This window comes from Tamandua tetradactyla, chromosome 6, assembly GCF_023851605.1.
Source record: "Tamandua tetradactyla isolate mTamTet1 chromosome 6, mTamTet1.pri, whole genome shotgun sequence".
Classification (NCBI taxonomy): domain Eukaryota; kingdom Metazoa; phylum Chordata; class Mammalia; order Pilosa; family Myrmecophagidae; genus Tamandua; species Tamandua tetradactyla.
In genome coordinates this window covers 149,761,634-149,786,186 of record NC_135332.1, presented here as the reverse complement: position 1 = coordinate 149,786,186, position 24,553 = coordinate 149,761,634, and the positions used below count along the sequence as shown (strand labels likewise).

At 36.7% G+C, this 24,553-nt stretch overlaps 1 long non-coding RNA gene across 1 annotated transcript; it reads right to left on the bottom strand.

The window, feature by feature from the left end:
• Positions 1–329: 329 nt before the first annotated feature.
• LOC143686427 (uncharacterized) lies at positions 330–4,735 on the bottom strand. Its single transcript, XR_013177134.1, has 3 exons — positions 4,607–4,735; positions 3,860–3,948; positions 330–615 (listed from the first exon to the last, which is right to left on the bottom strand). It is a non-coding gene; the product is annotated as an uncharacterized LOC143686427 (long non-coding RNA).
• Between the last annotated feature and the right edge of the window lie 19,818 nt (positions 4,736–24,553).

The following is a 24,553-nucleotide window of genomic DNA, read 5'->3' as shown; positions in this document are numbered from 1 at the left end:
AACATAAGTAGAGATCTTAAAATTGAGTTCTACTGTGTTTAAAAGGAGCTGGGTGATATTTTATTTTTATTTTAAAAAATCTGCATGATATTAGCAATATCATCTATTTTTAATTATGCCTATATAGGAGTAAGACAGTGTGATTTATCATTAATTTTTTTAAGTGCTTATTTGCCCTTAAATGGATTTTTTCCTTTATCTTTTTGTTTTCTTGTGGAAATATATTATATTTATATAACTAATTTGTACACGTATTTATAGCACATAGTTCAGTAACTGTTCATACATCTCTTTCCCCTCCAAGAACATGAGCCATTTTAGGTCAGAGACTATGTTTTATTTGTCTGTGTGTGTAGAGAGATATTCAAAATAGTCAACCAACAATATGGCCTGGGTACTGACCCATCAGAATGGACGCTGGCCTTGGTGCTGGAGCAGAAGTCTTGCCGTGTGACAAGGACTCGTCGCTTAGTTCCTGGATCCTGGGGAAGTCTGGGACCCAGGGTAGAGGTAGTTGGAACAGCGGGTAGGGTGGGGTGAGGTACTTGGGACACTCAATTGACACATCGTGTCCTTTTTCAGCACAACTTTGGCACATAGTAATCCTCAGGACCTCTGTGTTGAACAAAAAAATGATACATTCTTTCCATATGCACCAATTAAGGCTGAAAGAAGCTAATCTGGAAGTATACAGAGTGAGAGAAGGATACAGTCAGGTGTGAAAATACTGCTATAGACAATCCACAAAGAAAATGGTACGTGGCATATAAACATACAGAGTCAAACAAATGCCTTGTTAAAAGTGGGTTGTACATAAAAGAGAGAAAAAGTGATTATGCACCAATGATACCAACATCTTTTATTTTATAGTCTTGGGTCTGGTTAAAAGACATTATCCAGAAACTCATCCGTACTACTGGGTATGTCTTAGCCAAGATGTCTGAAAGTTGTCTGGCTTCAATGCCACTCTTTTCATTCATCCAAATTCATGTGCTTTCTGAGGGCCACAAGGAAGAAGCAAAAGTCCTGTTTAGTACTTGGCCAAAATGAAGCTCCCCAAAGTGAAAGTTTCTAGTATCTTGAGTTAGGGGTAGAAGGGGAACAATTGACAAATGGCAAAAATAGTGAAGAATTCTCATAGGCAAATAACAGAAAATTGATGTTAAATAAGATCAAAGGGAGAAGTGTAACTCGTGCTCAAGTAAAATTCCCTGGTGGAAAAAAAAAAGCCCTCAAATCTCATTAAAGAATAAAGGCTTTCTGAGGAACAGCTACTCTTTTGAAATAAAGTCATTTGGACAACACCTCAAGAATTAAAGAATATCTTGTAAAGAAACCATCAGTGTTGATATCATACTATCTTCATGAAAACAAACTCCAGGGAGATTTCTTGAATTCTGTCCTGAAAAGACTTAATGTTTTTCTACTTTGTAAGTATCTTCCCAGGAGACATTTTTACAGACAACACCCCACTTATTCTATTATTCAGAGCCAGGTAGGGTGTTATAAATGGCACCTGTGTATCAAAGCCTTGGCAGGAAGTTTGAGGTGTGCACATTCAAACCATTTCATCCTCCTCCCACTCTTTATGCTTTTAGCTCAACCACCTTGCTACTCATTTTGGAGCAAGCGCTACACTCTTCACATCTCTACTTAGAAATGTCTTTCTGCCTCATTTTTCATCCTTAGTCTTTGCACCTCAGTTTATCCACACTTTTTCTAGGAGAGTGCTCAGTCCTTTTTTTTGGTGCATCTAGGATAAGACACACACTATTCTCAGCTTTGTGTTGTTGCCTGGTCTACAAGTTATAAAAGCCACCCAGCCAGAGCTGCCTTCTTTAGCTTGGGATCCTTCAGACCACCTAGCAGAGTATTTATATACAGAAGATCTTTGACCAACTCTAAGCATTTTTACTATTCAGAGTTAAAGAACTTGAAGCTCAGCATTTCTAAAGGTTTTTAAGACACGTACAAAATAAAGACTTCAAAATCCCATGTATTTCTGCTCCATTGTGTGGGTGCTGAGATTTCTGAAAGCATTTAATGGTAATAAATAATACACAGGAAGTTGGATGATTCCATGACTCACAGCCCTGAACTGGACAGCAGTCTGCAGCCCTGTTGTCAATCTCAGACTACGACATTCAATAAATCACCTTACTCTCTCTACAGATGTGCGTTTTCAAATAATAACTTAGCTACCCCCCGTGAATGATCAATAAGTTATTGTTAATCATCACTGTCCACGTTTTTTTTAAACACTTCTATATAGGAGGCTTTGACCCAAAAATGAGTAAATTCAGGGCTGCTTTTCACAATTCACCCACTTTTCAGTGACCCATTCAGCTCTATGGTGATGCTTGTTTCTATGTCAGATACTAATGTCGAAAACAGATAATTAAGAAGATATTACTGAAATCTACATATATATGATCATTATGCTTCCCAAAAGGGCAAGCCCTACTCATTTTTTTTGTTCTGTTTACCTTCTTTGAAATCTTGTTTATGCTTTTTGTAAAATTAAATTACTATAATAACCTAGCAATGTGCTAAAATATGCAAATAAATCATACCTCCAATATATAATATTTCATAACTGCAAGTGATTTCACCTGACTAATTAACAGCAGTTTTGATATTTAAAAAGCATTAGTGATGAATGCTAATCTTTTAAATCATAGATTTGCAAATAAATAAATGGACTTAAGATATCCAAAGCAGCCTGTCTGGTTGTGGTATTTAAACAAATCCCTATAGCCAAGAAAAATAAAGCTAAAGCAAGAATAAATTGCAGTAAAATAATTGCATGTTAAAATAATAACAAAGGTGCTGCATTGTACAGGAATATGCGACCAAGGATAATACAAACACAATACACTCTACAAAGCAATTCTCTTCACACAAAAACAGTTTGCATTTTTAAACGTAGATATTCAGTAATGATTAATGTCATCAAAAGCAGCCATAAGAATGACCCCCATGTCTATATTTCAAACCCTTGCCAAGGAATGATTCTCCATATTGCCATAAACAATCTATTTGGCTTCATTATCCGCTGATAAACATTTCTCATCAATTCTTTTGAAGCACATACTATTGACATACTTCCAAATACTAACAGCCTCAAAAAAACTTCTTTTCTTAACTCTCTTCTTCAAGGTCTTCCTTCACAATAAGATGCAACTTTAGAACTTCACTATGTACAAATCATCAAATCATTGGAAATTCTTAAATCACAAGCTTCTAATAAATCTGTGCGTTGAGTACATTCAGTCTTTTCAAATGCTTTCTGATAAACCTTCACACTTTTTTTTCTAAAAACTGAAAAGTTTCTGAACAAATTAGCAAGTGTGTCTGAAAGCCAATTTGGAAGCAGTGTTTGACCAAACACTATTTTAAGAAATTGACTTAACTGTTAAAGATCATGTCAGAGTTTCTCACCCCTACCTCACCACTAGAGTTCAGTAAACTACTGAACTTTAAATTCATAGAGCCCTGGATCTCCAGACTCCATTTGTCAATCAACTTGCCTACTTTGTTTTAACCACAGGTTTTACTGCCAATGTTTACTATGCCAAGAAATAGTGACTGAATTAAGCAAAGTTGTCAAAGTGATAATGACATTGGGCCATCAGTTTTAATATGGACTCATGATACCTTCAAAACATATTTTAATAAATTATCTTTTCCTTCAGGAAAACAAAACATACCATAAAGCTAATTGAAAACATACAATCAAGAAAAATCCTGGTACTGTTTATTATATGAAAACATCACTAGAACTAATCTCTAGGGGAAAGGGAGCAAGGCATGCAAACTTTATCCTCTTCTACAAAGGGCTGCAGTCAATTGGACTTACGGTTTGTTGTCCATTGCTGAATGGCCACAGTGGAAATGTATCTCCTATGCAACAATCCTATGTTGTGTACTGGGACTGAGCTGCTGGATCTACATGGGCACAGGTGGACATGAATTTAAAAGTCATTAGTGAGAAAATCCCATGATATGGCTTATGTTAGCCTATAAAAAGCTAGCCCATGGGGACTGAATGAAAACTCTTAAGGAAATAGTTGTAGCAAAGAGGCCAAGTTCCCACTGGGGAGGACCTACATCAATATCATTTTCCCAGGGAAAGGCTAGTGGAACCTGAACCATGTTTGACCATGCTTGGGTCTCTAAAGCCAAAGGTTCTAACTCTACACAGCTCTGGCATTCAAAGTAGAATGTGTGGAGTTTTAACTACCGTTTCTCAAGGTAGTGACAACCCATTGGTTAAGAGTATGCATCTAGGACCAGACAGGTCTGGGTGTAAGTACCGACTCTGTAATTTACTAGTTATGTAACCTTGAGCAATTTACCTAGTCTCTGAGATTTGATTTCCACATTTGTAAATTGGGGATAAAAGTAGTACCAACCTCATAGGATTGCTATGAGATGAAATGAGATACTGCTTGCAAAACACTGTTCTTGGAGTCCAGGAAACAGTCAAACAAATGTTATTTATTATTATTATTATTAATTATTAATTATTAAAATTATCTCTCCCCCAAGCAAAATACCATCTAACTCACAAAAGTATTTGGCATTAAGTGATCAATATGCTTACAATGGTATCTTGTGTCACAAGACACAGGTCAGGATATGGAAAGCCGCACATGGAGGAATTTGAAGAATGCTGGGTAGAGATTGGGATTACAATAGTGAACAAGTCATACTGAAGCCCATTCAGAGCTTCCAGTTTAAAGGGGGAGGAACAGAAGTAAAAGTCAATTTACTTATGATGTAATAATAATAAGCACTATGCCCTGTGGACACAAATAGAAGGAATATGTGACTTAGTCTCCCAGTCCGTGCATAGGGTGTTCTGGAAGGTTTATCGAAGAGGTGACATTCAAGTGACTGAGATATAAAAATAAGTAGGTATTAGTGCACAGTGGGCTGGATGGGGGGAGGTGAGGGATAGAAGATAGAGGGGATGGGAGGGAAATATATGGCAAGACAATTACAGACAATAAGGAAAACATATGCAAAGACCTGGAGATAAGAGACTATGGAGAGTGTGTGTATTGTGGTAGGGAGAGGGGCGACTGCAGTTGCGAGTTACAAAGCTTTGTTTGGTGGGGCAGTGTGAACCTTCCAGCGGCCTGAATGGCATTGTGGTTAGGCCAAAGCTCTGGAGCCATGTGCTTGGGGCAGCAGGCCCATCTGCCACTATTTCGTTCTATCACTTTGATCGAGTCACTTAACCCCTCTGTGACTCAGTAACACACTTCCAGTCTTCCTGAAACAAAGGAAAAATAACCCTCTTTGAGGGGGAAGAGTGAAATGAGACAAAGTGTCAATGGCTGAGAGATTCCAAACAGAGTCGAGAGGTTATCCTGGAGGTTATTCTTACGCATTAAGTAGATATCACCTTGTTATTCAAGATATAATGGAGAGGCTGGAGGGAACTGCCTGAAAATGTAGAGCTGTGTTCCAGTAGCCATGTTTCTTGAGGATGATTGAATAATGATATAGCTTTCACAATGTGACTGTGTGATTGTGAAAACCTTGTGTCTGATGCTCCTTTTATCTACCTTGTCAGCAAACAAGTAGAACATATGGAATAAAAATAAATAATAGGGGGAACAATTGTTAAAATAAATTTAGTTTGAAATGCTAGTGATCAATGAAAGCGAGGGGTAAGGGGTATGGTAGGTATAATCTTTTTTTTTCTTTTCTGTTTCCGTTTTATTTCTTTTTCTATTGTCTTTATTTCTTTTTCTGAATTAATGCAAATGTTCTAAGAAATGATGAATATGCAACTAAGTGATGATATTGTGAATTACTGATTATATATGTTAATGTTTTATTTGGTTTAATTTTTTAATTAATAAATAAATTTTTAAAAAATAATCCTCTTTGAGAGATTTCTACACTGGCTATAGTGTTAGAAGTGCCTAAGGAGTAGGGGTTGGGGTGGGAGGTACAATGCTTGGTTTCCATACCCAGAGACTCAGGTGGTCCGGGATAGGATTTTAGCACTGATACTATATAAAAGCATTCTGTTCTCGGTGATTATAACATGAAACCAGCATTTAGATTTGAAAGAAATCCAGAGCTATCTCACAAAATAGCAGGTAATGGACTTTCATTCTAAATCAAGGGGAATGGGGTTGTGCTGTCTTGTAACTTCTTCATCACATTGCTGTTAGAACATCACCGTCCTAGGAAATGACACCAGTGCATCCCAAGGCAAACAGCTGATACTTGCAAGCCCAGTCTGGTTGTGTCCCAGACAACCATCTTCATAATATTCTAAGATGCATCTCTTAGAACTAAAAGACAAACATTTTAAAATAACTGCTAGAGAGCTAAAGCCCATCATTAGCCTACTGCAAATGGTTTTCTAGTATACCCGGGATGAGAACCTAAGAGGGCACTCCACCCAATCAAGATGGCTGAGTAAGATGCGTTACAGTTCTGTCCCCCTCTAGAAGCATTGAAAAGCCAGCAAAAACTGGCAGGGAAAACTTTCTCAAAGTTCCAGACACAGTTAAAAGATGGCATTAACAGACCTAGTGCTGAATCAGGAATAAGATAATTCAAAAGAGGTAGGATCTCGTGGCACCTTGGCTGCCAACACTGCCGCATCCCCACACCCCACCACTCCCAGCTCAGTGGCAAGGTAGCTAGCACCCTGGACCCCTAGTCCCAATTCCAGAGGGAGCAGAATAACCTTTGTGCAAATACAGGGAGGATGTATGTTCGGCCCAACCTGTCTGCTGGTGGCCTGAGGGACTTGCTGTCCCAGAACGTATCCTGCATGTAGATGGTGGCTCACTGAGCTCTTCTACAGGACACTATGGAAGAGCTCTCAAGTCATGCTGCCTGGAGCAAGAGATTGCTGGCTATAAGACATACAGTGCAGTGCCCAGGACCATGAGGAAACTGGTTCCTAGGTGTTCTAGTTTGTTAGCTGCTGGAATGCAACATACCAGAGACAGATTGGCTTTCAATAAAAGGGGATTTATTTAGTTAACATATAGTTCTTCAGAAGAAAGGCAGCTAACTTTCGACTGAGGTTCTTTCTTATGTGGGAAGGCACAAGGCGATCTCTGCGGGCCTTCTCTCCAGGCCTCTGGGTTCCAACATCTTTCTCTGGGATGATTCCTTTCTGCATCTCCAAAGGCCTGGACTGAGCTGCAAGTGCCCAGATGAGGTATGCTAAGCTGTTTGGGCTGTGGTACATTGAGCACTCTCATTTAAGCACCAGCCAATCAAATCAAACATCATTCATTGCAGCAGGCACGCCTCTTAGCCGACTGCAGATGTAATGAGCAACAGATGAGGTTCATGTACCATTGGCTCATGTCCACAGCAAAAGAACTAGGCACGTTCACCTGGCCAAGTTGACACCTGAACCTAATTACCACACTAGGGAAGAAGGGACATTTGTATCCATGTAAGTGGGGGAATTCCTAAAATCACAGATGCATGCTGAAGACAAGAGGTAAGTACAGAAAGGATCAGGGAGGCCCTATGCTTTGGCCTGTAGTTATTCCTTAAACTTATTGTATGAGTAAGACCTGAAGTTCAGTCTTCAAACACTGTTTAAGGTGGTTGTTTCTTTTTCTCCCCACCCCCTCTCTCTCTATATATCTTTTATGTTAGTTCTGGCATTCAAGGAAAGCTCTGTCATAACCCTAGCTTAAGGAATAGATACCTCTAAATTCCCGAGATACATTAAGATACCAAAATGTACAGGTTTCACCAAGAGGTTACAAACATAAAAAGAAGCAGGAAGAAATGGCCCAGGCAAAGGAGAAGATTAAAACATCAGAAACGATCAGTGAGGAGGATCATACCTGAGATATTCCTGACCAAGATTTTTAAAATGGTCCTAAATTTGCTTAAAGAGCTATAGGAAAACATGGTCAAAGAGCTAAAGGAAATCAGGAAAAAGACAGTTGAATACAAAGAGAATATCAATATAGAGATGGAAATTAGGAAAGGAAACCAAACAGAACCAAAGACCGCAGTAACAAAAATTTAAAATTCTTGTTCAACAGCAGATTGGCGCTGGCAGAAGAAATAATCGGTGATGTTGAAGATAAGACAATTGAAATCACACATTCTGAAGAAAAGAGAGAGGAAAGAATGAAGAAAAGTGAACAGAGCTGGAGGAACCTGTGGGATACCACCAAAGATGCCAACATACACATTGTGGGAGTCCCAGAAGGAAAAAGAGAGAGAAGAAAGGGAAAGAGATAATATTCAAAGAAATGATAGTTGAAAAGTTCCCAGATGAACCAAGGACGGGAAGACACATATCCAAGATGCTCAAAGAACTTCAAACAGAATAAACCCAAATAGTCCTACACTAAGTTATCTTATAATCAGATTGTTGAATGTCAAAGATAGAGAATTTGGAAAGGTACAAGAGAGAGGCAATATGTCACCTCTCTCAATACAAAGGAGTTTCAATAAGATTAATTTCAGTAAAATTAATTTCTCATCAGAAACTATGGAAGTCAGAAGGTAGTTGGAAGGTGTATTTGAATTACTGAAAGCATAAAAGCTTGCCAATAAATAATTCTTCATCTGGCAAAACTGTATTTCAAAAATGAGGAAGGAATTAAGACATTCCCAGATAAACAAAAGCCTAGGGACTTAATCAACCCTAGACTGGTCCTACAAGAAATGCTAAAGAGTATTGTATGTTGAAGGCAAAAAACATTAAACAATTGACTGAAGCCACATGAGGAAATAAAGATCACCAGTAAAGATAATGAAATCAGTAAATATAAATACCAGTAGTACTATTGTATTTTTTATTTGTAACACCACTTTTTACTTCCCACACTTCTAAAAGACAAAGCCATGAAATGTAGGGAAGAATCAGTGGTTTGGGACTTATAATGTAAAATATGTAATTTGTGATAAGAACTACATAATGGTGGGAGGATGGAAAGGTATAGGAGCATAACAATGTATGCTACTAATGTTTGGTTGGTGTCAAAGTTGATGAGATTGTTATGGATTTAGGATGTTAAACTTAAGCCCCATGGTAATCACAAAGAAAATATCAGACAATATGCAAACTCATGGATACAGAAAGTCAAGTGCAGGTTACCAGAGGAGAGAGGTAGGAACAGTGGAGAAGTAGTGCAAAACAATTGTAGGGTTTCTGTTTGGGGTGAAGGGAAAATTATAGTAATGGGTATATTGCAACATTGTGAATGTGATTAATCCAACTGAGTGGTATTCTTGGGAGAGGTTGGGATGTGAAGATTTATGTTGCATGTATATGTGTGTGTATACAAATACATGCATATAGATAGATATGCATATTTATGTAAATAAGTTTACTTGTATAAATTAATATGAATTTATATTTTTATAAATTTCCACAATTAAAAAAGAAAGAAAGGGGGTGGGCCGCGGTGGCTCAGCGGGCAAAGTGCTTGCCTGCTATGCCGGAGGACCTCGGTTCGATTCCCGGCCCCAGCCCATGTAACAAAAACGGAGAAACAGAATACAATAAAACAAGAAAATGTTTAAAAATGTTTCCCTTTCTTCCTTCCTTCCTTCCTTCTATCCTTCCTTCCTTCTCTCTGTCTTTCCTTTAAAAAAAAAAAAAATAAAATAAAAAAGAAAGAAAGAGAAATTGAAGACAGAGTGACAATTAAACACAATATGTCATACTGGATGGAGTCTAAGAATGAAGAAGAAAAGGCTTAAAAGGACATTACGGGGACATAAGAAAAAAGTGGAAAATAGAATGCAAGCTTTATACCTACAAGATGAAATTTCTTTAACTTGATAACTGCACTTAAGGTGTAACCTAAGTAAATATCCTTGTTTGTAGGAAATCAACCTGAAAGTAGTATGTGTTCAAGGAATATGATATATACGGCCTCTCAAATATTCAGAAGATGGATAAATAGAAACATTGATATGGCAAGGGTAGCAAAATGTTAAACTCGCTGGATCTGGGTATCTGGAGAGGGGTGGGGGTATGTATGGGAGCTGGCCATAGTTGGAAGGACAGTGCATTTATATGATAGGAGCCCTGTTTTTGGTTCTGTGGGAAAAGTAACCTCCAATTTCTTATTTTGCTACCCTTGCCGTATCAATCTTTCTCTAGAGTGCTCACTATGCTAGACATCTCTATGATGAATATTTTCTTATATGAATAGCAACATGCTTTTCTTTACAAGTTATCACCCCAAGCCCCCCATATGCCTCATTTGAGTTAGAAGCAGCTTGGTGTGAGATCAAGTTTTGATGGGAAAATTGATTTCAGGTATGTTTAAATTTTTTTTTTTTTCCTGGAGGGTGAAAGGGGTCCTTGAGCTGTCTTCTAATAACACTTCCACCATTCATTCTCAGCCTTCAATTTTCCTTATCACCCACCTCAGTGCCCTAACTCTATATCCAGATGCTGCAGGCTCGTGACTGCCCTTCAGAGAGTTGAAAATAGAGACCCTGCCATTCTGTATAACGTCACATTTGGTCACAATGGGGACCTAGGGCTTGATGTCAAGTGAGGACAAATTCCAAAGCAATATGCACTCAATTTATTAGTTCCTAGATTCCTCATAAATAAAGTATCTTTAAATATTCAGCTAATATATGGAGGCAATCATTCAAGCAAGAGAAACATATTTTGTAGGATAATAGCAAAGGAAGGAATACTGGGTAAGACACTTATTTCTGATGTGTAAATAAAATTCACACAAAAGGAGATACTTCCTTCAGATCATATTATCAATCAATAAATAATAACACAAATCCTCAGACCAGAATAAAAGCTCTGGCACTTATAGCCAAAAACCTGCCAGAAAACAAATCCCCCAGGGAAAAAAGGTAAAAATACCAGAGGGAAACTGGCAACATCTCCAAGGGATCTACAAGATGTCTAGAAGGGAATGTCATTTTCTCACCAATAATCTGCACTTTAATCTTACATGAAACAATTTTTCATACAAAAAAGTCTCTGTTCCCTTGTATTTGATAAAGAAAAAGAATTAGAAATAGGCCCAATTTCTTTTAGGAAAGTAGGCTTCTTCTACTTTCGATTGGCCTTTCTCATGACCCCCATACAAGAAGACAGATAATAAATATAATGATTTATACTGAAAAGAGAGCAGCGAGGATAATGGCCCAAACAGTGCTGTCTTTTATTATGTTACCATAGTAAATAATAGCAGTACCGTTCACACCGTTATACTTACGGGTGTAGGAGTGATTCCATTATAATTCTGTTTTTTTTTTTTTTTAGAGGTTTATAACTTGGTCTTCACAATATTCTCCAGCTTGAAACTAGTCATGATTTTGTCAAAGGCTGGTTTTCCTTGATGGTCATGCTATTATTGAATAATCAGTTTGGAAAATTAAAGAGCATTTTCATTATTTTTTTCCTTGCTACACTTTGCATCGTTTTCTTGAAAGTCAATTCTGTAACACACCCACTTGCACACACACACACACACACACACACACACGCCATGGCTTTGCCTGTGGATTCTGCATTTGTATTTAGGAAAATGGAGAGCATGAGGCACCTTGTGTTCATTCATGGGGATGACTACCATAATAACCTACGGAAACTGCCTAAAAGGCATTCTATAAATAACAGGATGTTTGTTTTAGTAAGGTACATGTTCTCATTTGAAGACAGAAACACAATTCAACTAAGGCTGGCAAATCCAAATTTAAAAAAGCCATTAATAAGGAGCATCTAATATCTTGGTAAGTCAAAAGTGAAAATGAGCAATTTCCTCATTGTCTCTTTTTTATACCTACATTATGAAGACAGAGGAGAGATTTAGACTCTAAGTACCCACTCTGTGTTAATTTTTCCCTTTCTGAATATCATATTCATGGGAGGAAACACTTTTGTAGACAAAATAAATGTTACCTGTATGCTAACAGAAGGAGAAGAATTAGGAACCATGTAGAAAATTTGGAACAGCACACAAAACCTGAAATTTACAATCATTTGGCGTTGATGCTACTTTCCTGATCTCGACAAGTGAAAAGAGCATTTTGGTCAAACAAGGGCTTAAAGAGTAATAAGGAAGAAAAACGCTGACTTCATAGCTCTGGTTCGGGTTTAAGAAAATAAAGGCCAAAATCCACAAAGTTCCCTATTGAAAAGACAGGTTCTCCCTACAGTTAACTTCATGGCCACCTGCAAGATTCTTCTACGGCCTACCTTCTCCCCTCAGTGCCTAGGAAATACAGTTTTGTATTATGGATGAATGGAAAATGGAACTCTGACTTTTATAGCCCATTGTCCAAGAGTTAATTTGCAAATAACAACTCCACATTCGTTTTCTAGGTCAAGATAAGAAATAAAGGGAAAAGATTTCTCAATTTTGAGCAATTCTTTGAAATATTTAAGTTGAAACAGATGGGTTAATTTTACATTTTTAATTCCAAACTCAAGAGAACCCTAAAAGGGATGGAAAATAATGAGTTTGAAAGTAGCAAAAACATCCATTATGGCAACCCTCTTTCAGCCATTGTTCTAGGATATAAATTCACCAGATTGGGACCTGATTTCATAAGAACTATAGATACAAATGACACTTGTGATTTGTATAGGACCTTACCAGATGATTTAAATGAAGAAAATCAACATTTTCTAGAGATACTATTCAGAGAGTAATCTAGAAAAATGGAAAGGATACTGCTGAGAAAATAGGTGGTGTTTGCCGTAGCTGAGTTGTACCATGCAAAGCAAACATTTGAAATCATAAATTTAAAAAATCTCACATTACAGTCTTCTAAATAAAACCAATAAGTACTAAAAGATAAGGGCAATTTAAGACTATAACATTCAGCAACAAACAGTGTACATATATTTCTCCTTAATAATAATCCACTACTTATATCATAAGGTCTCATTCCCTCAATCTCATCCTTTGCAGCTCCATGAATCCAATGCAATTAACAATGGTGAGAACCCATTAGGAGTTCTTTAGCATACTATCAGCAGTGCATGCAAAAGGACATCTGAAGTCTCAAGAATAATTTAATGGGTGTGGTTTTAAGTTTGGGGAAGAAAATGAGATTAAAAAAATAAGAAGCATCAAAGGCCAAGGCAGAGACTGGCTGAACACTCTTACCGACAGCCATCACAGATAACTATTGCACATTTAGAAGCAGGCAGTTAGCAGAGACCGTGCAGCCAGGCTGCTTTGGTTCAAAACTCAGCTCAGTCACACACTAGCTGCGCAAAGCTGGCAAAGTGTATTATAGCTCCGAGACCCAGTATTCTCATTTACTAAATAGGGATGTTAATACCAACTCAGCAGAAATTTACACCTTCTACTATTATTTCAGTTTTACGGAGAACAAAATAATGAGCAGGAGAAAACACACTTGCTTAAAATTACACGATTAAGAAAGTAAAGCTGGGAAAAGGGTAAAACCACCCTTTATTAGATTCCAGAGACCTGAGACTTTGTACTATTCCACACTACTTCTTTCAGTTTTATGTCTTAAGACATTTCTGAATTAAAAACTAACCTCGGAATTGTGTCATTTTCAAAAGTGCAGGGGAAAAGGAGAAAAATGGCATAAGGTAGCGTTTCCTGAGACTTGAGTTTCCTGGAGGATAGATGGAGCCCCTCTCCTTGCCCTTTCTGGAGGACTGGCAGACAGTGGTCTCTGGTCACCCGATACGACCTCTAATGATAAGGAGGCAAAAACACCCAGGGTAGGGAAAATGCAAACTATCTCCCAAAATAAGAAACTTATTATTTTTAACTCTCTGGCTGTGAATTTTTCACCATTAATGGTCATATGATAATGATACTTGTAACACTCTCCACCAAAATTTACCATTTGCTTTGGACAAATATTTCTGCAGCATAACCAATGTCGGCTATGGATATTTTTCTGTGTTGCTTTGCTTCTGTCACACAGTAGTAAGATTTTGGGGGCTGTATTGGAAAGATGCAGTGCGTTAAAAAAAATGATGAAGACACACAATTATCACCAATTTTTTTTTCTTTTACAAAAATGAACATTTATTATACAATTCTCAGGCACATGAATGTGCTTTACTTTTCCAATTTGTGAAGGATATTAATTGGGTACTTTTGCAAATGGCCTCAAAACAGAGAGAATTCCCTTTTTCCTTTTTACTACCACAAATTTCAATATGAAATATTCTGCCAGTGTGCTATGAACACCAATAGTATAACATAAACCATGGAAAAATTCCAGGCTGTGTTGACATGTTTTATGAATGCTATGGGATGCCAGATTCGAGGTGTACATCTGTGGGGGCTGGCCAGTCATCCACTGCCGTCTGGGTATCTGTATGCTTAAATGAATTAGCTCATATAAAAACAGCGCGTAAACAAGTTTAATGTCACCGAATTTCCTTTATAGGGTATAGAATATTCAAATCTCAGTAAAGTAAGTGGAGAATTATGTTCCACTGCTATTACCTGGTAACAACGAATGTATAAAATGGAAAAGATGCAGCACCCACACAGAAATGCCTTATGCAGAGTGCTCGGCATTTCTCCTTTTTCTGCCTTTTATTATACCATCTTGTTTTACTGGCGGCAACGGTTTTGCAACCTAGAAGAGCAAGCAATGATCTTTTATCAGAGGACTGGATGAACCAAATCACACTTCAAGGTCATTCAATGACTACCAAACCCCTTTCTTCCTGAGTCAAAGCTAAGCCATGATATTCAACCCTCCACCCTAGATTCCCATCTCTGTTTACTTTTTATATAACAAGCACTGTAGTCACTTCTCAAAAGAGCCCCTCCCTGTCCCCCTTAGCTGATCTAAGAAAAGAATCACTTAGCATGTGACATTCTTGTCCTATCCTTTACATACATATAAAAATCTCTCAAAGATAAGCTCCATCCACGGGGCTTGATGTCAACAGCTTCACACTGAATTCTCCTCTCCTGCCCTGTATTTAATTCTTCATGCCTCTTACTGGTTAAATAGTGTAAATGATTTCGTCTGATAGATTGGCTGACTTCAACTTTCATTATGTTTTCTCTTAATTCTTAAATAATATTTTGCTTGAGTCATTATTTCTCCCCAGGGTTCATTATCTGCTAAACAACCGTGTGCCTGTGTGTGTGTGTGTGTGTGTGTGTGTGTGTGTGCACCCAGAAGAACCACACAAACGAAGAAAAGAAAGCAACAAATGATCCCTTCGGGGAAACTATACAATCCACATATACAGTAGATATAATTGGTGTTAATTTCAATGGTGGGATTTTTTTTTTTAACTTAGACAAGAAACAATAAAACTTTTATTTTTAGCTAACAGTTTGTGGGCTAATTTAGTCCTTGAAATCCTTCCAAGCATGATAGCTTAAATTTGCCCCAGATGGACTTTCTCTTCTGTTCAAATTGCTTGACAGCAACAGAACAGCCATTTATAACAAAGTCTGCAGAAATGGGCTGGCGCTCCTCAGCTTCCAAATACATTGGTCTGTTTGTAAGGAGAGTGCCCCATAAATCTCCCCGAATTAAAGAGGAGCGCACACGTCCCAATCAAAACATCAGGAAGAAACCGTTGCCCGACAGATAAGAACACAAACAAGCGCAAAGCATCACTTGAGTTTTTATAGGAGGCCCATATTCTTGGAAGGCAACCAGTGCCGTTTCACATGCTGTACTTTTTCTAATCTGACTGACTCACAGTCTTGTGATAGTGCGATAAGCTAGGTAGGCAAATTTTTATAGAGTTGCAATTACTGAAATTGTCATTACGCTGCTCACTGTAAAATAAATATAGATAGAAGTGAAATTATGCACAGGCTAGAAGTAGAAAGTGTTTTGCTTCTGTTTGCTAAATTAATCTCTTCCTAAATGGCTGCAGGCCAGGTAGGTTAGCATTTGTGGTTTCAAAGGTTTTCAGCGCTTGCAATGAGCCATGAAATTACTGCATGCTGCTGAAAATGGCAGCTGATGAAAGGAAAAGAGTGAATCCCAAAGGCAGAAAGACAGGAGGAAGCAAAATTACAGGCAGAAAGTCTGATTTTTGATGTTGCTCATTGTGAAATGTACACCCAAACTTTTAATAAAACATAAAACATTAATAAACCTGCTAACAATTCCTTACAATTTCTTTTGAAGTCTGAGTATAATTTCTGAATACTTATTAAAACAGGCAGTGATTCAGAGGGGCCGAGCAGTTTTCTATCTCTGATATGTGCTATATGGGTGTATACTCTCCTTGTGGCTTTTGAAATAAGATTTTTATTGATGTTTTTAATTGAATCGCACAAAGGAATTGATTTTCAGGTAATAAAAGTACCTAGATTCTTTTAGTTTCTGTTAAGATTAGCCAGTCTTAGTTTTGACACTGTCTGGCAACATATACTATATAGCTAACCTGTTTTAAATCATCTGGACTTCAGCAGAATAAGGTGATTCCCGAATCTTCAAGCACAGGCCTAAAATCTCTCCAGGCTTTAGAATGGTATGTCCCAAGAGTCTTGACCCCGTTCTCAGGGTAGGTGAATCAGTTTGATTTTACAAAAGCATAGACACTCCACCCTGCCATACACAGGCCAGGTTATTCATGCTAAAAGTAACCATTTCTCCAGTCTCAAGTCTTCCTGAGGATCAATTTCAAATTGTAGGTGGTAACAGTTCTTAAATATATTTATAAAGGTGTTTCCCATCTTGTAATGAAACTGGTCTTTCTAAGTCTTTCAGACATTTTGTAGCCAAGAGAGATTCCTGAAAGATGGAATGATCATCATTTAGATATCCAAATTTCTGGATATTAAACAAACTGCTCTCTGTGCAACTGGAGTTCATCCATATAAAAATAATCACACTGCTGCCAAGGAATGCAAAATAATTACACATTCTTAGAGATTCCAAGCACTTACACTTGCATGATTTTATAGATTAATTACTAGGAAGACAGAGGATTGTAAAGATCTTTGGATTAAATTCTGTTATAGAAGGCATAAATAATCTAATGATTACTATGCATGCCCGGTCAAATAGTTACTGTCACCAAGTTATTAAGAGTGCTGTGTTCACTTGTAGCCTGGAAATGATCTGAACTGCAAATTAAGCTCAGGGGTAAGGAAGACATGCTTCCATCTGAGGCATAAGCCCTCCCCTAGAAGGGGGAGAAGTCCAGCTAGTGACAAAACAAACCACGAGATACACTCATTCACGATATTAAAAAATAAAATTCTCTCAAAGGAAACGCCTAACTACCTATTCCCATTATTTTTATATTAATTTTTAAATGGCTGTAAAAATCTCTCCTTACTGAGTTCCTGAATTCTTGGTCCCTCCCCTACCCTGATTATTTCAATTTAAAAAACAGCTACAGTTATGTGATTTCAGGCAGAAATGGCTTATTGGAAAGTGCATTAGATTTGAAGTTGGAGGAGCATGATTCAAGCCACAGCTTTGCAATTTAAGAGTCATGTGATCACATAACCAATGGCACAACCTTCCTGGGTTCAGTTTTTCTATTTTTTGGCATTCAAAAAAATGATAGTAACACCTATCTTACAGAATTAAAAGAGCAGATGTAGGGAAACTCTCTACTTTGAAAACTAGAAACATCTGTGAGAGATGATTCAAAAATCAATGTTTGATTTGTTGTTCATTTTCAAATAAAATTGATGAAGAAGGTAAGACGTCTGGAAAAATTAATCCAGCTGAGAATGTAGACTAAATGAACATACGTAATGGGGTTTCTGCAACAAAAATCAGATACCACGTCACACACCTGAACAGCTTCCTGATATCTGGAAGAAATGATTTTCTTTTCATGCCTATTCATATTCCCACCTTACCAAATTTTAAATTGAACTAAATTTTCAGGCTGTTCAATTCCTGATTTGCCCCTGGTCTATGTCAGCTTGAGGGACAAGGGAAACAAAACAAAACAATAAACAACAGAAACCAGATATGCCCCTTACTCAAGCCGGAGTAACATACATGCATGGATCAGAAAAGATGTTGACCATAGAAAAATAGGGTACACGTCTTACCATGCAGTTTAGTTTAGTCACAGTTATACCTACTGTTAAGTTTGATATAAAGTCGAATTGTAAGTTCAAGAGGAATGAAGTTTGAGGATGCTCATTCTACTGATGGGGCAGGAGGTACTGGAAAATAGTCATTTTATATTAATGCTTTTGTTGTAATTTCTATTGCCCATAGTGATGCAATAGAATTCTCTTTTCAAGTAAAAAGAAAAGAGAAAACTCTTGTTACAACAAGTCCTTAATATCCAAACAATATCAAAAACAGAGATTTCCCTTAATAACCCCAGAGTTAATGATCAGGAACTTAAAATATTCAAAAATAGATAGTTCATGAACTTTTTACTGAAAATCTATTGCAACTGAAGGGTATTTGGATCTGCTTTGAAAAATTTCTTTCTAAATTTATCATTCACCCATTTATCCAACAAATGTTTGAATGCCTAGCATGTGCCAGGCATTGTTGTTAGCACCAGGATGCAAAACAGACAAATTCACGCTCTATTGGAGCTTAAATTCTAATGAGGCTGGATATGTGACAGGGACTGTAAATCAATTTCATTTTGATTGCCTAGACACATTGATTAGAAGCGAGCCTAGAGAATTATGTTAAAAAGGACAACGATAGGTGTTAAAAGGACAACGATGTAAACTCAAGAAGAAACTGCCAAGATTGACTAGTGATGTCTGCCATGGGAAAAGGATGGGAAGTATGGGCATCACGTCATACTTTCACTATTCCTGTTTTATAGGAAATTACCATGGAGCTCCAGGAATCCATATGGTTATTTGATAAAACAAGCTCAGAATTTCTTCTTAAGGAAAATATTAGTGCCACGCAGTTGGTAGGGCAGAACCAAGAAACTTGTGAATCTCAATGTGGACTACAGGCCAGGTGGTTCTAAAGGACATTATGATGAAGAGGGTCTTTGTTTTACAGCTTGTAGAGCTGTATGTGGCATGTCTGTGGTTAGCATCAAGGTGTAGGCTCAATATAAAGGGGTCAATGTATTATACACCTTCCTCAACATTCAAATAAGGCTATCCCAAGACACTCTAGGGCTGTCCTACATACCCATTTTCAATATAAGAGTTGCATATTTTCATCATGACAACCTGAATAAACATCCTCTGCAATGTAAGCATCATTTTCTGAATTATTATCTCAGAATTATTTTTACTTCATTCATCCTTTCAATGTTTACTGATTGCTCACGCTGTACAAGCGTGATCCTAAAAAACTGGGGCTCTAACAAATGAGAGAGAGAAGATTCCTGCTCTTTTGGAGCCGGTATGCTCCAGATACATCTCATAACATTCTGGAATTTTCACTTCAGCAAACTGATTGTCAGAGGCTTGCAACATTTGAAACCTGGAGTAGAACCTAAATTGTATTGTGAACCTGTAAATAGTTTCTGCTTACAAAAATAGAGTGTCTATCAGTGTAACTGGATATTGGGAGGAACTAATCGATTGCCTAATAAATTAATTTTGTGACCACGCAAAGCAAATGAGGCCTATTTACTGTCAAGTTAGAGATTTAAACAAAGATTTAAGTGCATGAATGTTTATCTTAAAATTTGAGAATAATGCATGTGAAAAAAATAGAGCAATAAAAAAATAGAGCAACAGTTAAATAGTGATGAGGTAATATGGTGTAATATTATACTTCCATTAAGACGCATGCATCTAAAGAAGCAACATTGTATAGTGATTAAGACACTGGAGATAAACATTTTGTGATCTTAAGTAAATAACTTCAATTTTTTGTGCTTTGGTTTCCTCCTCAGTTAAATCATGATAATAATATCTTCCTCATATAATTGTTGTAAGGATTTAACAAGTTAAGACATATAAGATGCTTAGAACAGGGTTGAAAATAGTAAGTGCTCACTATGCCCTAGCTGTTATTATTAATGTTGTCATTAAATGAGTTAGGAAGATGTGTTATCATATTATAATAAATTTTAAAATATAAAATATTCAATTTTTCTGTATGTGTTTACATGTACATGCATATATGTGATTTATTAAAAATAAATGTATTAAAATGTTAGCAGTTAATATTCTTTGATGATGAGATTGCAGTTTATTTTAATTTTATACTTCAAAAATAAATCTATTTTCTGTATTTCTGCTATGTTGATTGTTAATCAAATGATTAATTAAAAAATATTTGCTAGCCATGAAATTCCACATTTACTATTTCAGTCATTTGTTTAAAATAGTAAATGTAGAATATTTTTACATACGCGCAAGGGAACAAAAACACAGAAAGTTTCTGATTTGGTTTATACATTCACATCAAGAATACAATCTGAATTATAACAGTTAATGTACAATAATGCATTAATGTAAGATAATATAATTTCTTTTTCTGACTTAAAATTTTAAAATGAAAGTATGAAGAATATTAAAGCATCATACATTTCAATATTAGCATCTAAATATTGCAGATTATTAAAACACAATGAAAAATAGTGCTGACTTGGAGGATACTTTCTTATGTCTAAAGCATGAATAATGACAGGTAAATTTTACAATAATAATATCCTCCTAAATCGGCATCTGTGAGTCAACTTTATGAAGATTATAGTAAGAAAAGTCATTGTTTCGCCTGTACCTTTGGTGCTTTAACTTCAGTACCTCTTTTTTCCCCCCATGTCACCTCCCTATAATATGCAAAACAGTATTTTTGATTTAAGGATAAGGAAATCACAACTGAAAATGCTTTTACTGTTAACTGACTAAAATAGATTTTTTGGTCCAATTTTACAGGGCAACTGCATATTTTTTACTAGAGAAGTTTCAGTATTTTGTTGTTACAACTCATGTTACTATCAGGAAAGTGATAGGAAAATGTCCTCCACTGTTAATTATTTCCTAGGACTATCCATTCCAATATGCTATCCACAAAGCAATTTTGAATGAAGGAGAGAATTATAATTTAGTTTTTAATAAGGCTTATCCAGAAAACTTAGGTCAGTGACGCCACCACAAATGAGTTCCCAAGAGGAACTGGATCAATCCTACTGTTTGTCTGGCTGGAAAAAAAAATTAAGTTAAAACACAGAGGCTAAAACATGAGCTAGGTTTCTTTAAAACACGTCATTTCTTCATTCATCTATTCTTACAAACCACGCTGAATACCTCATGCTTAGTGGGGATAAAAAGTGAACAAGACAAATTCTTCTTCTCATGGAGCAGACATTCTAGTGAGGGAAAACAAAAATAAAAGAACTGAACTAAACTAAACTAAAATGGAATAAAAAAACAAATACAAATCACAGTGAAAAGTGCTGTACATATAAAATAAGTTGATGCGTTAGTTACTGGGTGACTTCTTGAGATTGGGAAGACTTTTCAGAGGACACAACAGACAAGTGGAGATCTGATAAACCCAGTCAAGTCAAGATCAAGGGAAGGATACTCCAAGTAGAGAGAACAGCTGCCACACAGGCTTTAACTGACCATGAGCATGAGGTGTGTGAGGAACAAAGAAAACCACTATGGCCTAACTAGCAGAGATGAGAGCAAGTAGTATTAAGTTACTTGGGAATGATAAGCAGAGGTGGGATCACACAGGGCTTCATAAACTAGAAAAGAGACTGGATTTTATTCTTGGTGTGATGGGACGTCCTTGGGAGGAACATGATGTCATTTGATATATATTTTAGAAAGAATGCTCTCATTTATCTGTGTAGAACAGTTTATAGGGAATCAAGAGTACAGTAAGCTTCTGTAGCCACCCATGTGACAGAAGATGATGTTTTGGGCTGGATGGAAATAGTGGAGATGATACTTATTCAGGGTGAGTCCATATTCAAATAGAGTTTGGGAAGTAGAATTGTTAGGGTTTGAAGAAGAAATTGGGTATAAGAGGTGAAAGGAAGTAAGGAATCAAGAATCTCATCTTGGTCAAGAGTAGATGATGGAAAGGGGAAGTCAGGAAGAGGAAAAATTTGGGGAATGAAAATAAAGATGTACATTTTGGACATGCTAAGTTTGAGTAGTTGGTATGTGGATGAATTTTTATAGTCCAAAGACCAGATGAGGCCACATGGGGACAATGGATGAATAAAATGAAGGGGTCCAAGACTGAGCTCTGAGGCTTCCAAATATTAGAACTTAGTCTGAGGAATATGGAGCATACTAAGAAGTGGCCGATGAGATATTTGGGAAATCAGAAGCAAGAGAAGCCAAGAGAAAAAGGATTTTATAAAAAGAGAGTGGATAACTATGTCAAATATTCCTTAAAAGGTCAATTAAAATAAGAGCAGGAAATCAACCATTGGGTTTAGCAACAGAAAAGTCATTGATGAACCTTACAAAAGTAATTTCAATGGAGTGGTAGAGCGAGTAATTGTTGGTGAGAAAGTAGAGGCAGTGACTCTAGAAATCTCTTTTGAGAAGTTTGCTGTGATGAGGAATAGAGAAATTGAATGATAGCTAATTATATTATAATTTCATGGAAAGATTTTTTTGAAGACCTGATTTGTTTGCTGATAAGAATTGTCCAATAGGGAGAAAAATTGATGATTAAAGAGAGAGAATTGCAAAAGTGAAGGATTTGAGATGGTGAGAGGTGATGAGATCCAGAGATCAAGTAGCAGGAAGGTTTGTTCTTCAATAAAAGGTGAGACATTTGATCCATAGTAACAGAGAAGAAAGCAGAGAGAGCACAGGTCCTGGTACATCTAGGTTGGTAGATTTTATAGTGGGAAACTGAGGGTGGTATTTCCTATCTGATTGTTTCCAGACCTAATGCATTAAAATGCTCTGGTTTAGTGGAGGTGTCATAACTTGAATTCTGCTACTGGAGTCACAAAAAACTTCTGAATAGAGTACCAATTCAACTGACTGAGAGGAATACATTTGACTAAAATCTATAATTAAAATTAGATTCTTTCTGGGGGAAGTCAATTATTTCTGCAATTCTTCTGAATGGTTATTTTCCAGAATAACAATTCTTCTCAAAAGTTATTTTGCAATTAATGAATGATTTATTGCACAATTAACAAAACAGCAGGGAAACAAGAGTATTTTGTGAAAAGCACTCTATCATTTTTTATATCTATGACACCCATCCTTCAACACACATTGATCAGGGAGTGGTGCCAATTCTCCTGTCTGGAGGTAAGGAACTCTCAATAGACGATTTCAATCCTGTCAAATGTCTTTAACTTCCATCTACATAAAAATATAGCCATGGACCAGAATAAATCACAGCTGTGCGACATAAGATCTTGGAGTTCTCTTTGGATGAATGGAACTTTCACTCAGGGAGCTGGGGTGTTGTCATACTGAAAGGGCTTTTATCTGTTGACTTATGCTTGTTGACCAGCGTCCATTAGCAGTGATTCAAAATTCTATACACACCCTCTAGTTATTCAGAAAACTAGGGCATATTCACAGCATGATTGTGTTGATGGAACTTATTCCTGAAACTATATTTCCAAACTGCACATTGAAGTTCTCCACCCCCACCTGCGATGAAACATGCCTTTGCCTCAAACTTAAAGATGTGTTCAGTGGTATCTTCACAATGAAGCCCTTTTTAATTTTTTTCAGAAACATTGTAAAAATATTTGATTTGGAATGCGGTCATCTCACTCTCTGAATATTGCAGTTTGCTTAAATAAGATCAAATATACACAAAAGACATGTACTCAGAGCATATTGAAGCATGTTTCAAGGTGATAAAAAATCCGTTCATGTACAATTCAACTTTCAAATTGCAATCACCCTATTCCTTTAACCCTAAGAACTATTGAGATACAATGGCACAAAACTCTACATCCCAGCACAGAATCCCTTCAATTTCATTTGGTAGCCTGAAGTAGGGAGTGGGGAACCTTGAATTTTTGCAATTTCCTTTGGTTCTCTATGGAAGCTCTTAATTCACACCCCAAATTTCCTCCTAAATAAGTTCGGCTTCACATTTATTAGCACTCTGCCCTTCGCTTCACTTGGGAGTGCCATATACCTGCTCTCGCCATCAGAGCACTCATATTACTGCCAGTCTTTTCCTGTCTGCCCCATGTATGGAGTTCATACTATGCACCAAGCAATGCTATCGCATTATTTAGCTTATACTTGAGCCCCCCAAACTCCAACCACAGGGCATCCTCACAAGTTTTGCTATATTTTCCATTCTAACTCTTATTTACATAAATGATTTTGCTTAAATATATTTATTTTATAAAGAAAACATTATATTATACCCCAAACAAAAGTATACCACAAAATAATCAAAAGAAAAGATATTCCATTTTGAAAAAAATAATTTAAAAAAACATTGTACTTTCTCTGCACTTTTTCTGGAAACCTAACTGCTTTAAAAATAAAATTCATTATTCAAAAAACCAAAGCATAAATTAGAAAAGCCATTCTATCTCAAAATTCATATTTGAAAATAAGTTCTTCAAAGAGGAGAATGGGAATGATTATGCTCTTTCACTAATAAAGGAATTTTCTGCTCAACATTAAGGATGTATTCACAATTTTCATCACAATTTTACTTTTGTGCTTCAAAAATCTAGTTTTAAATGACT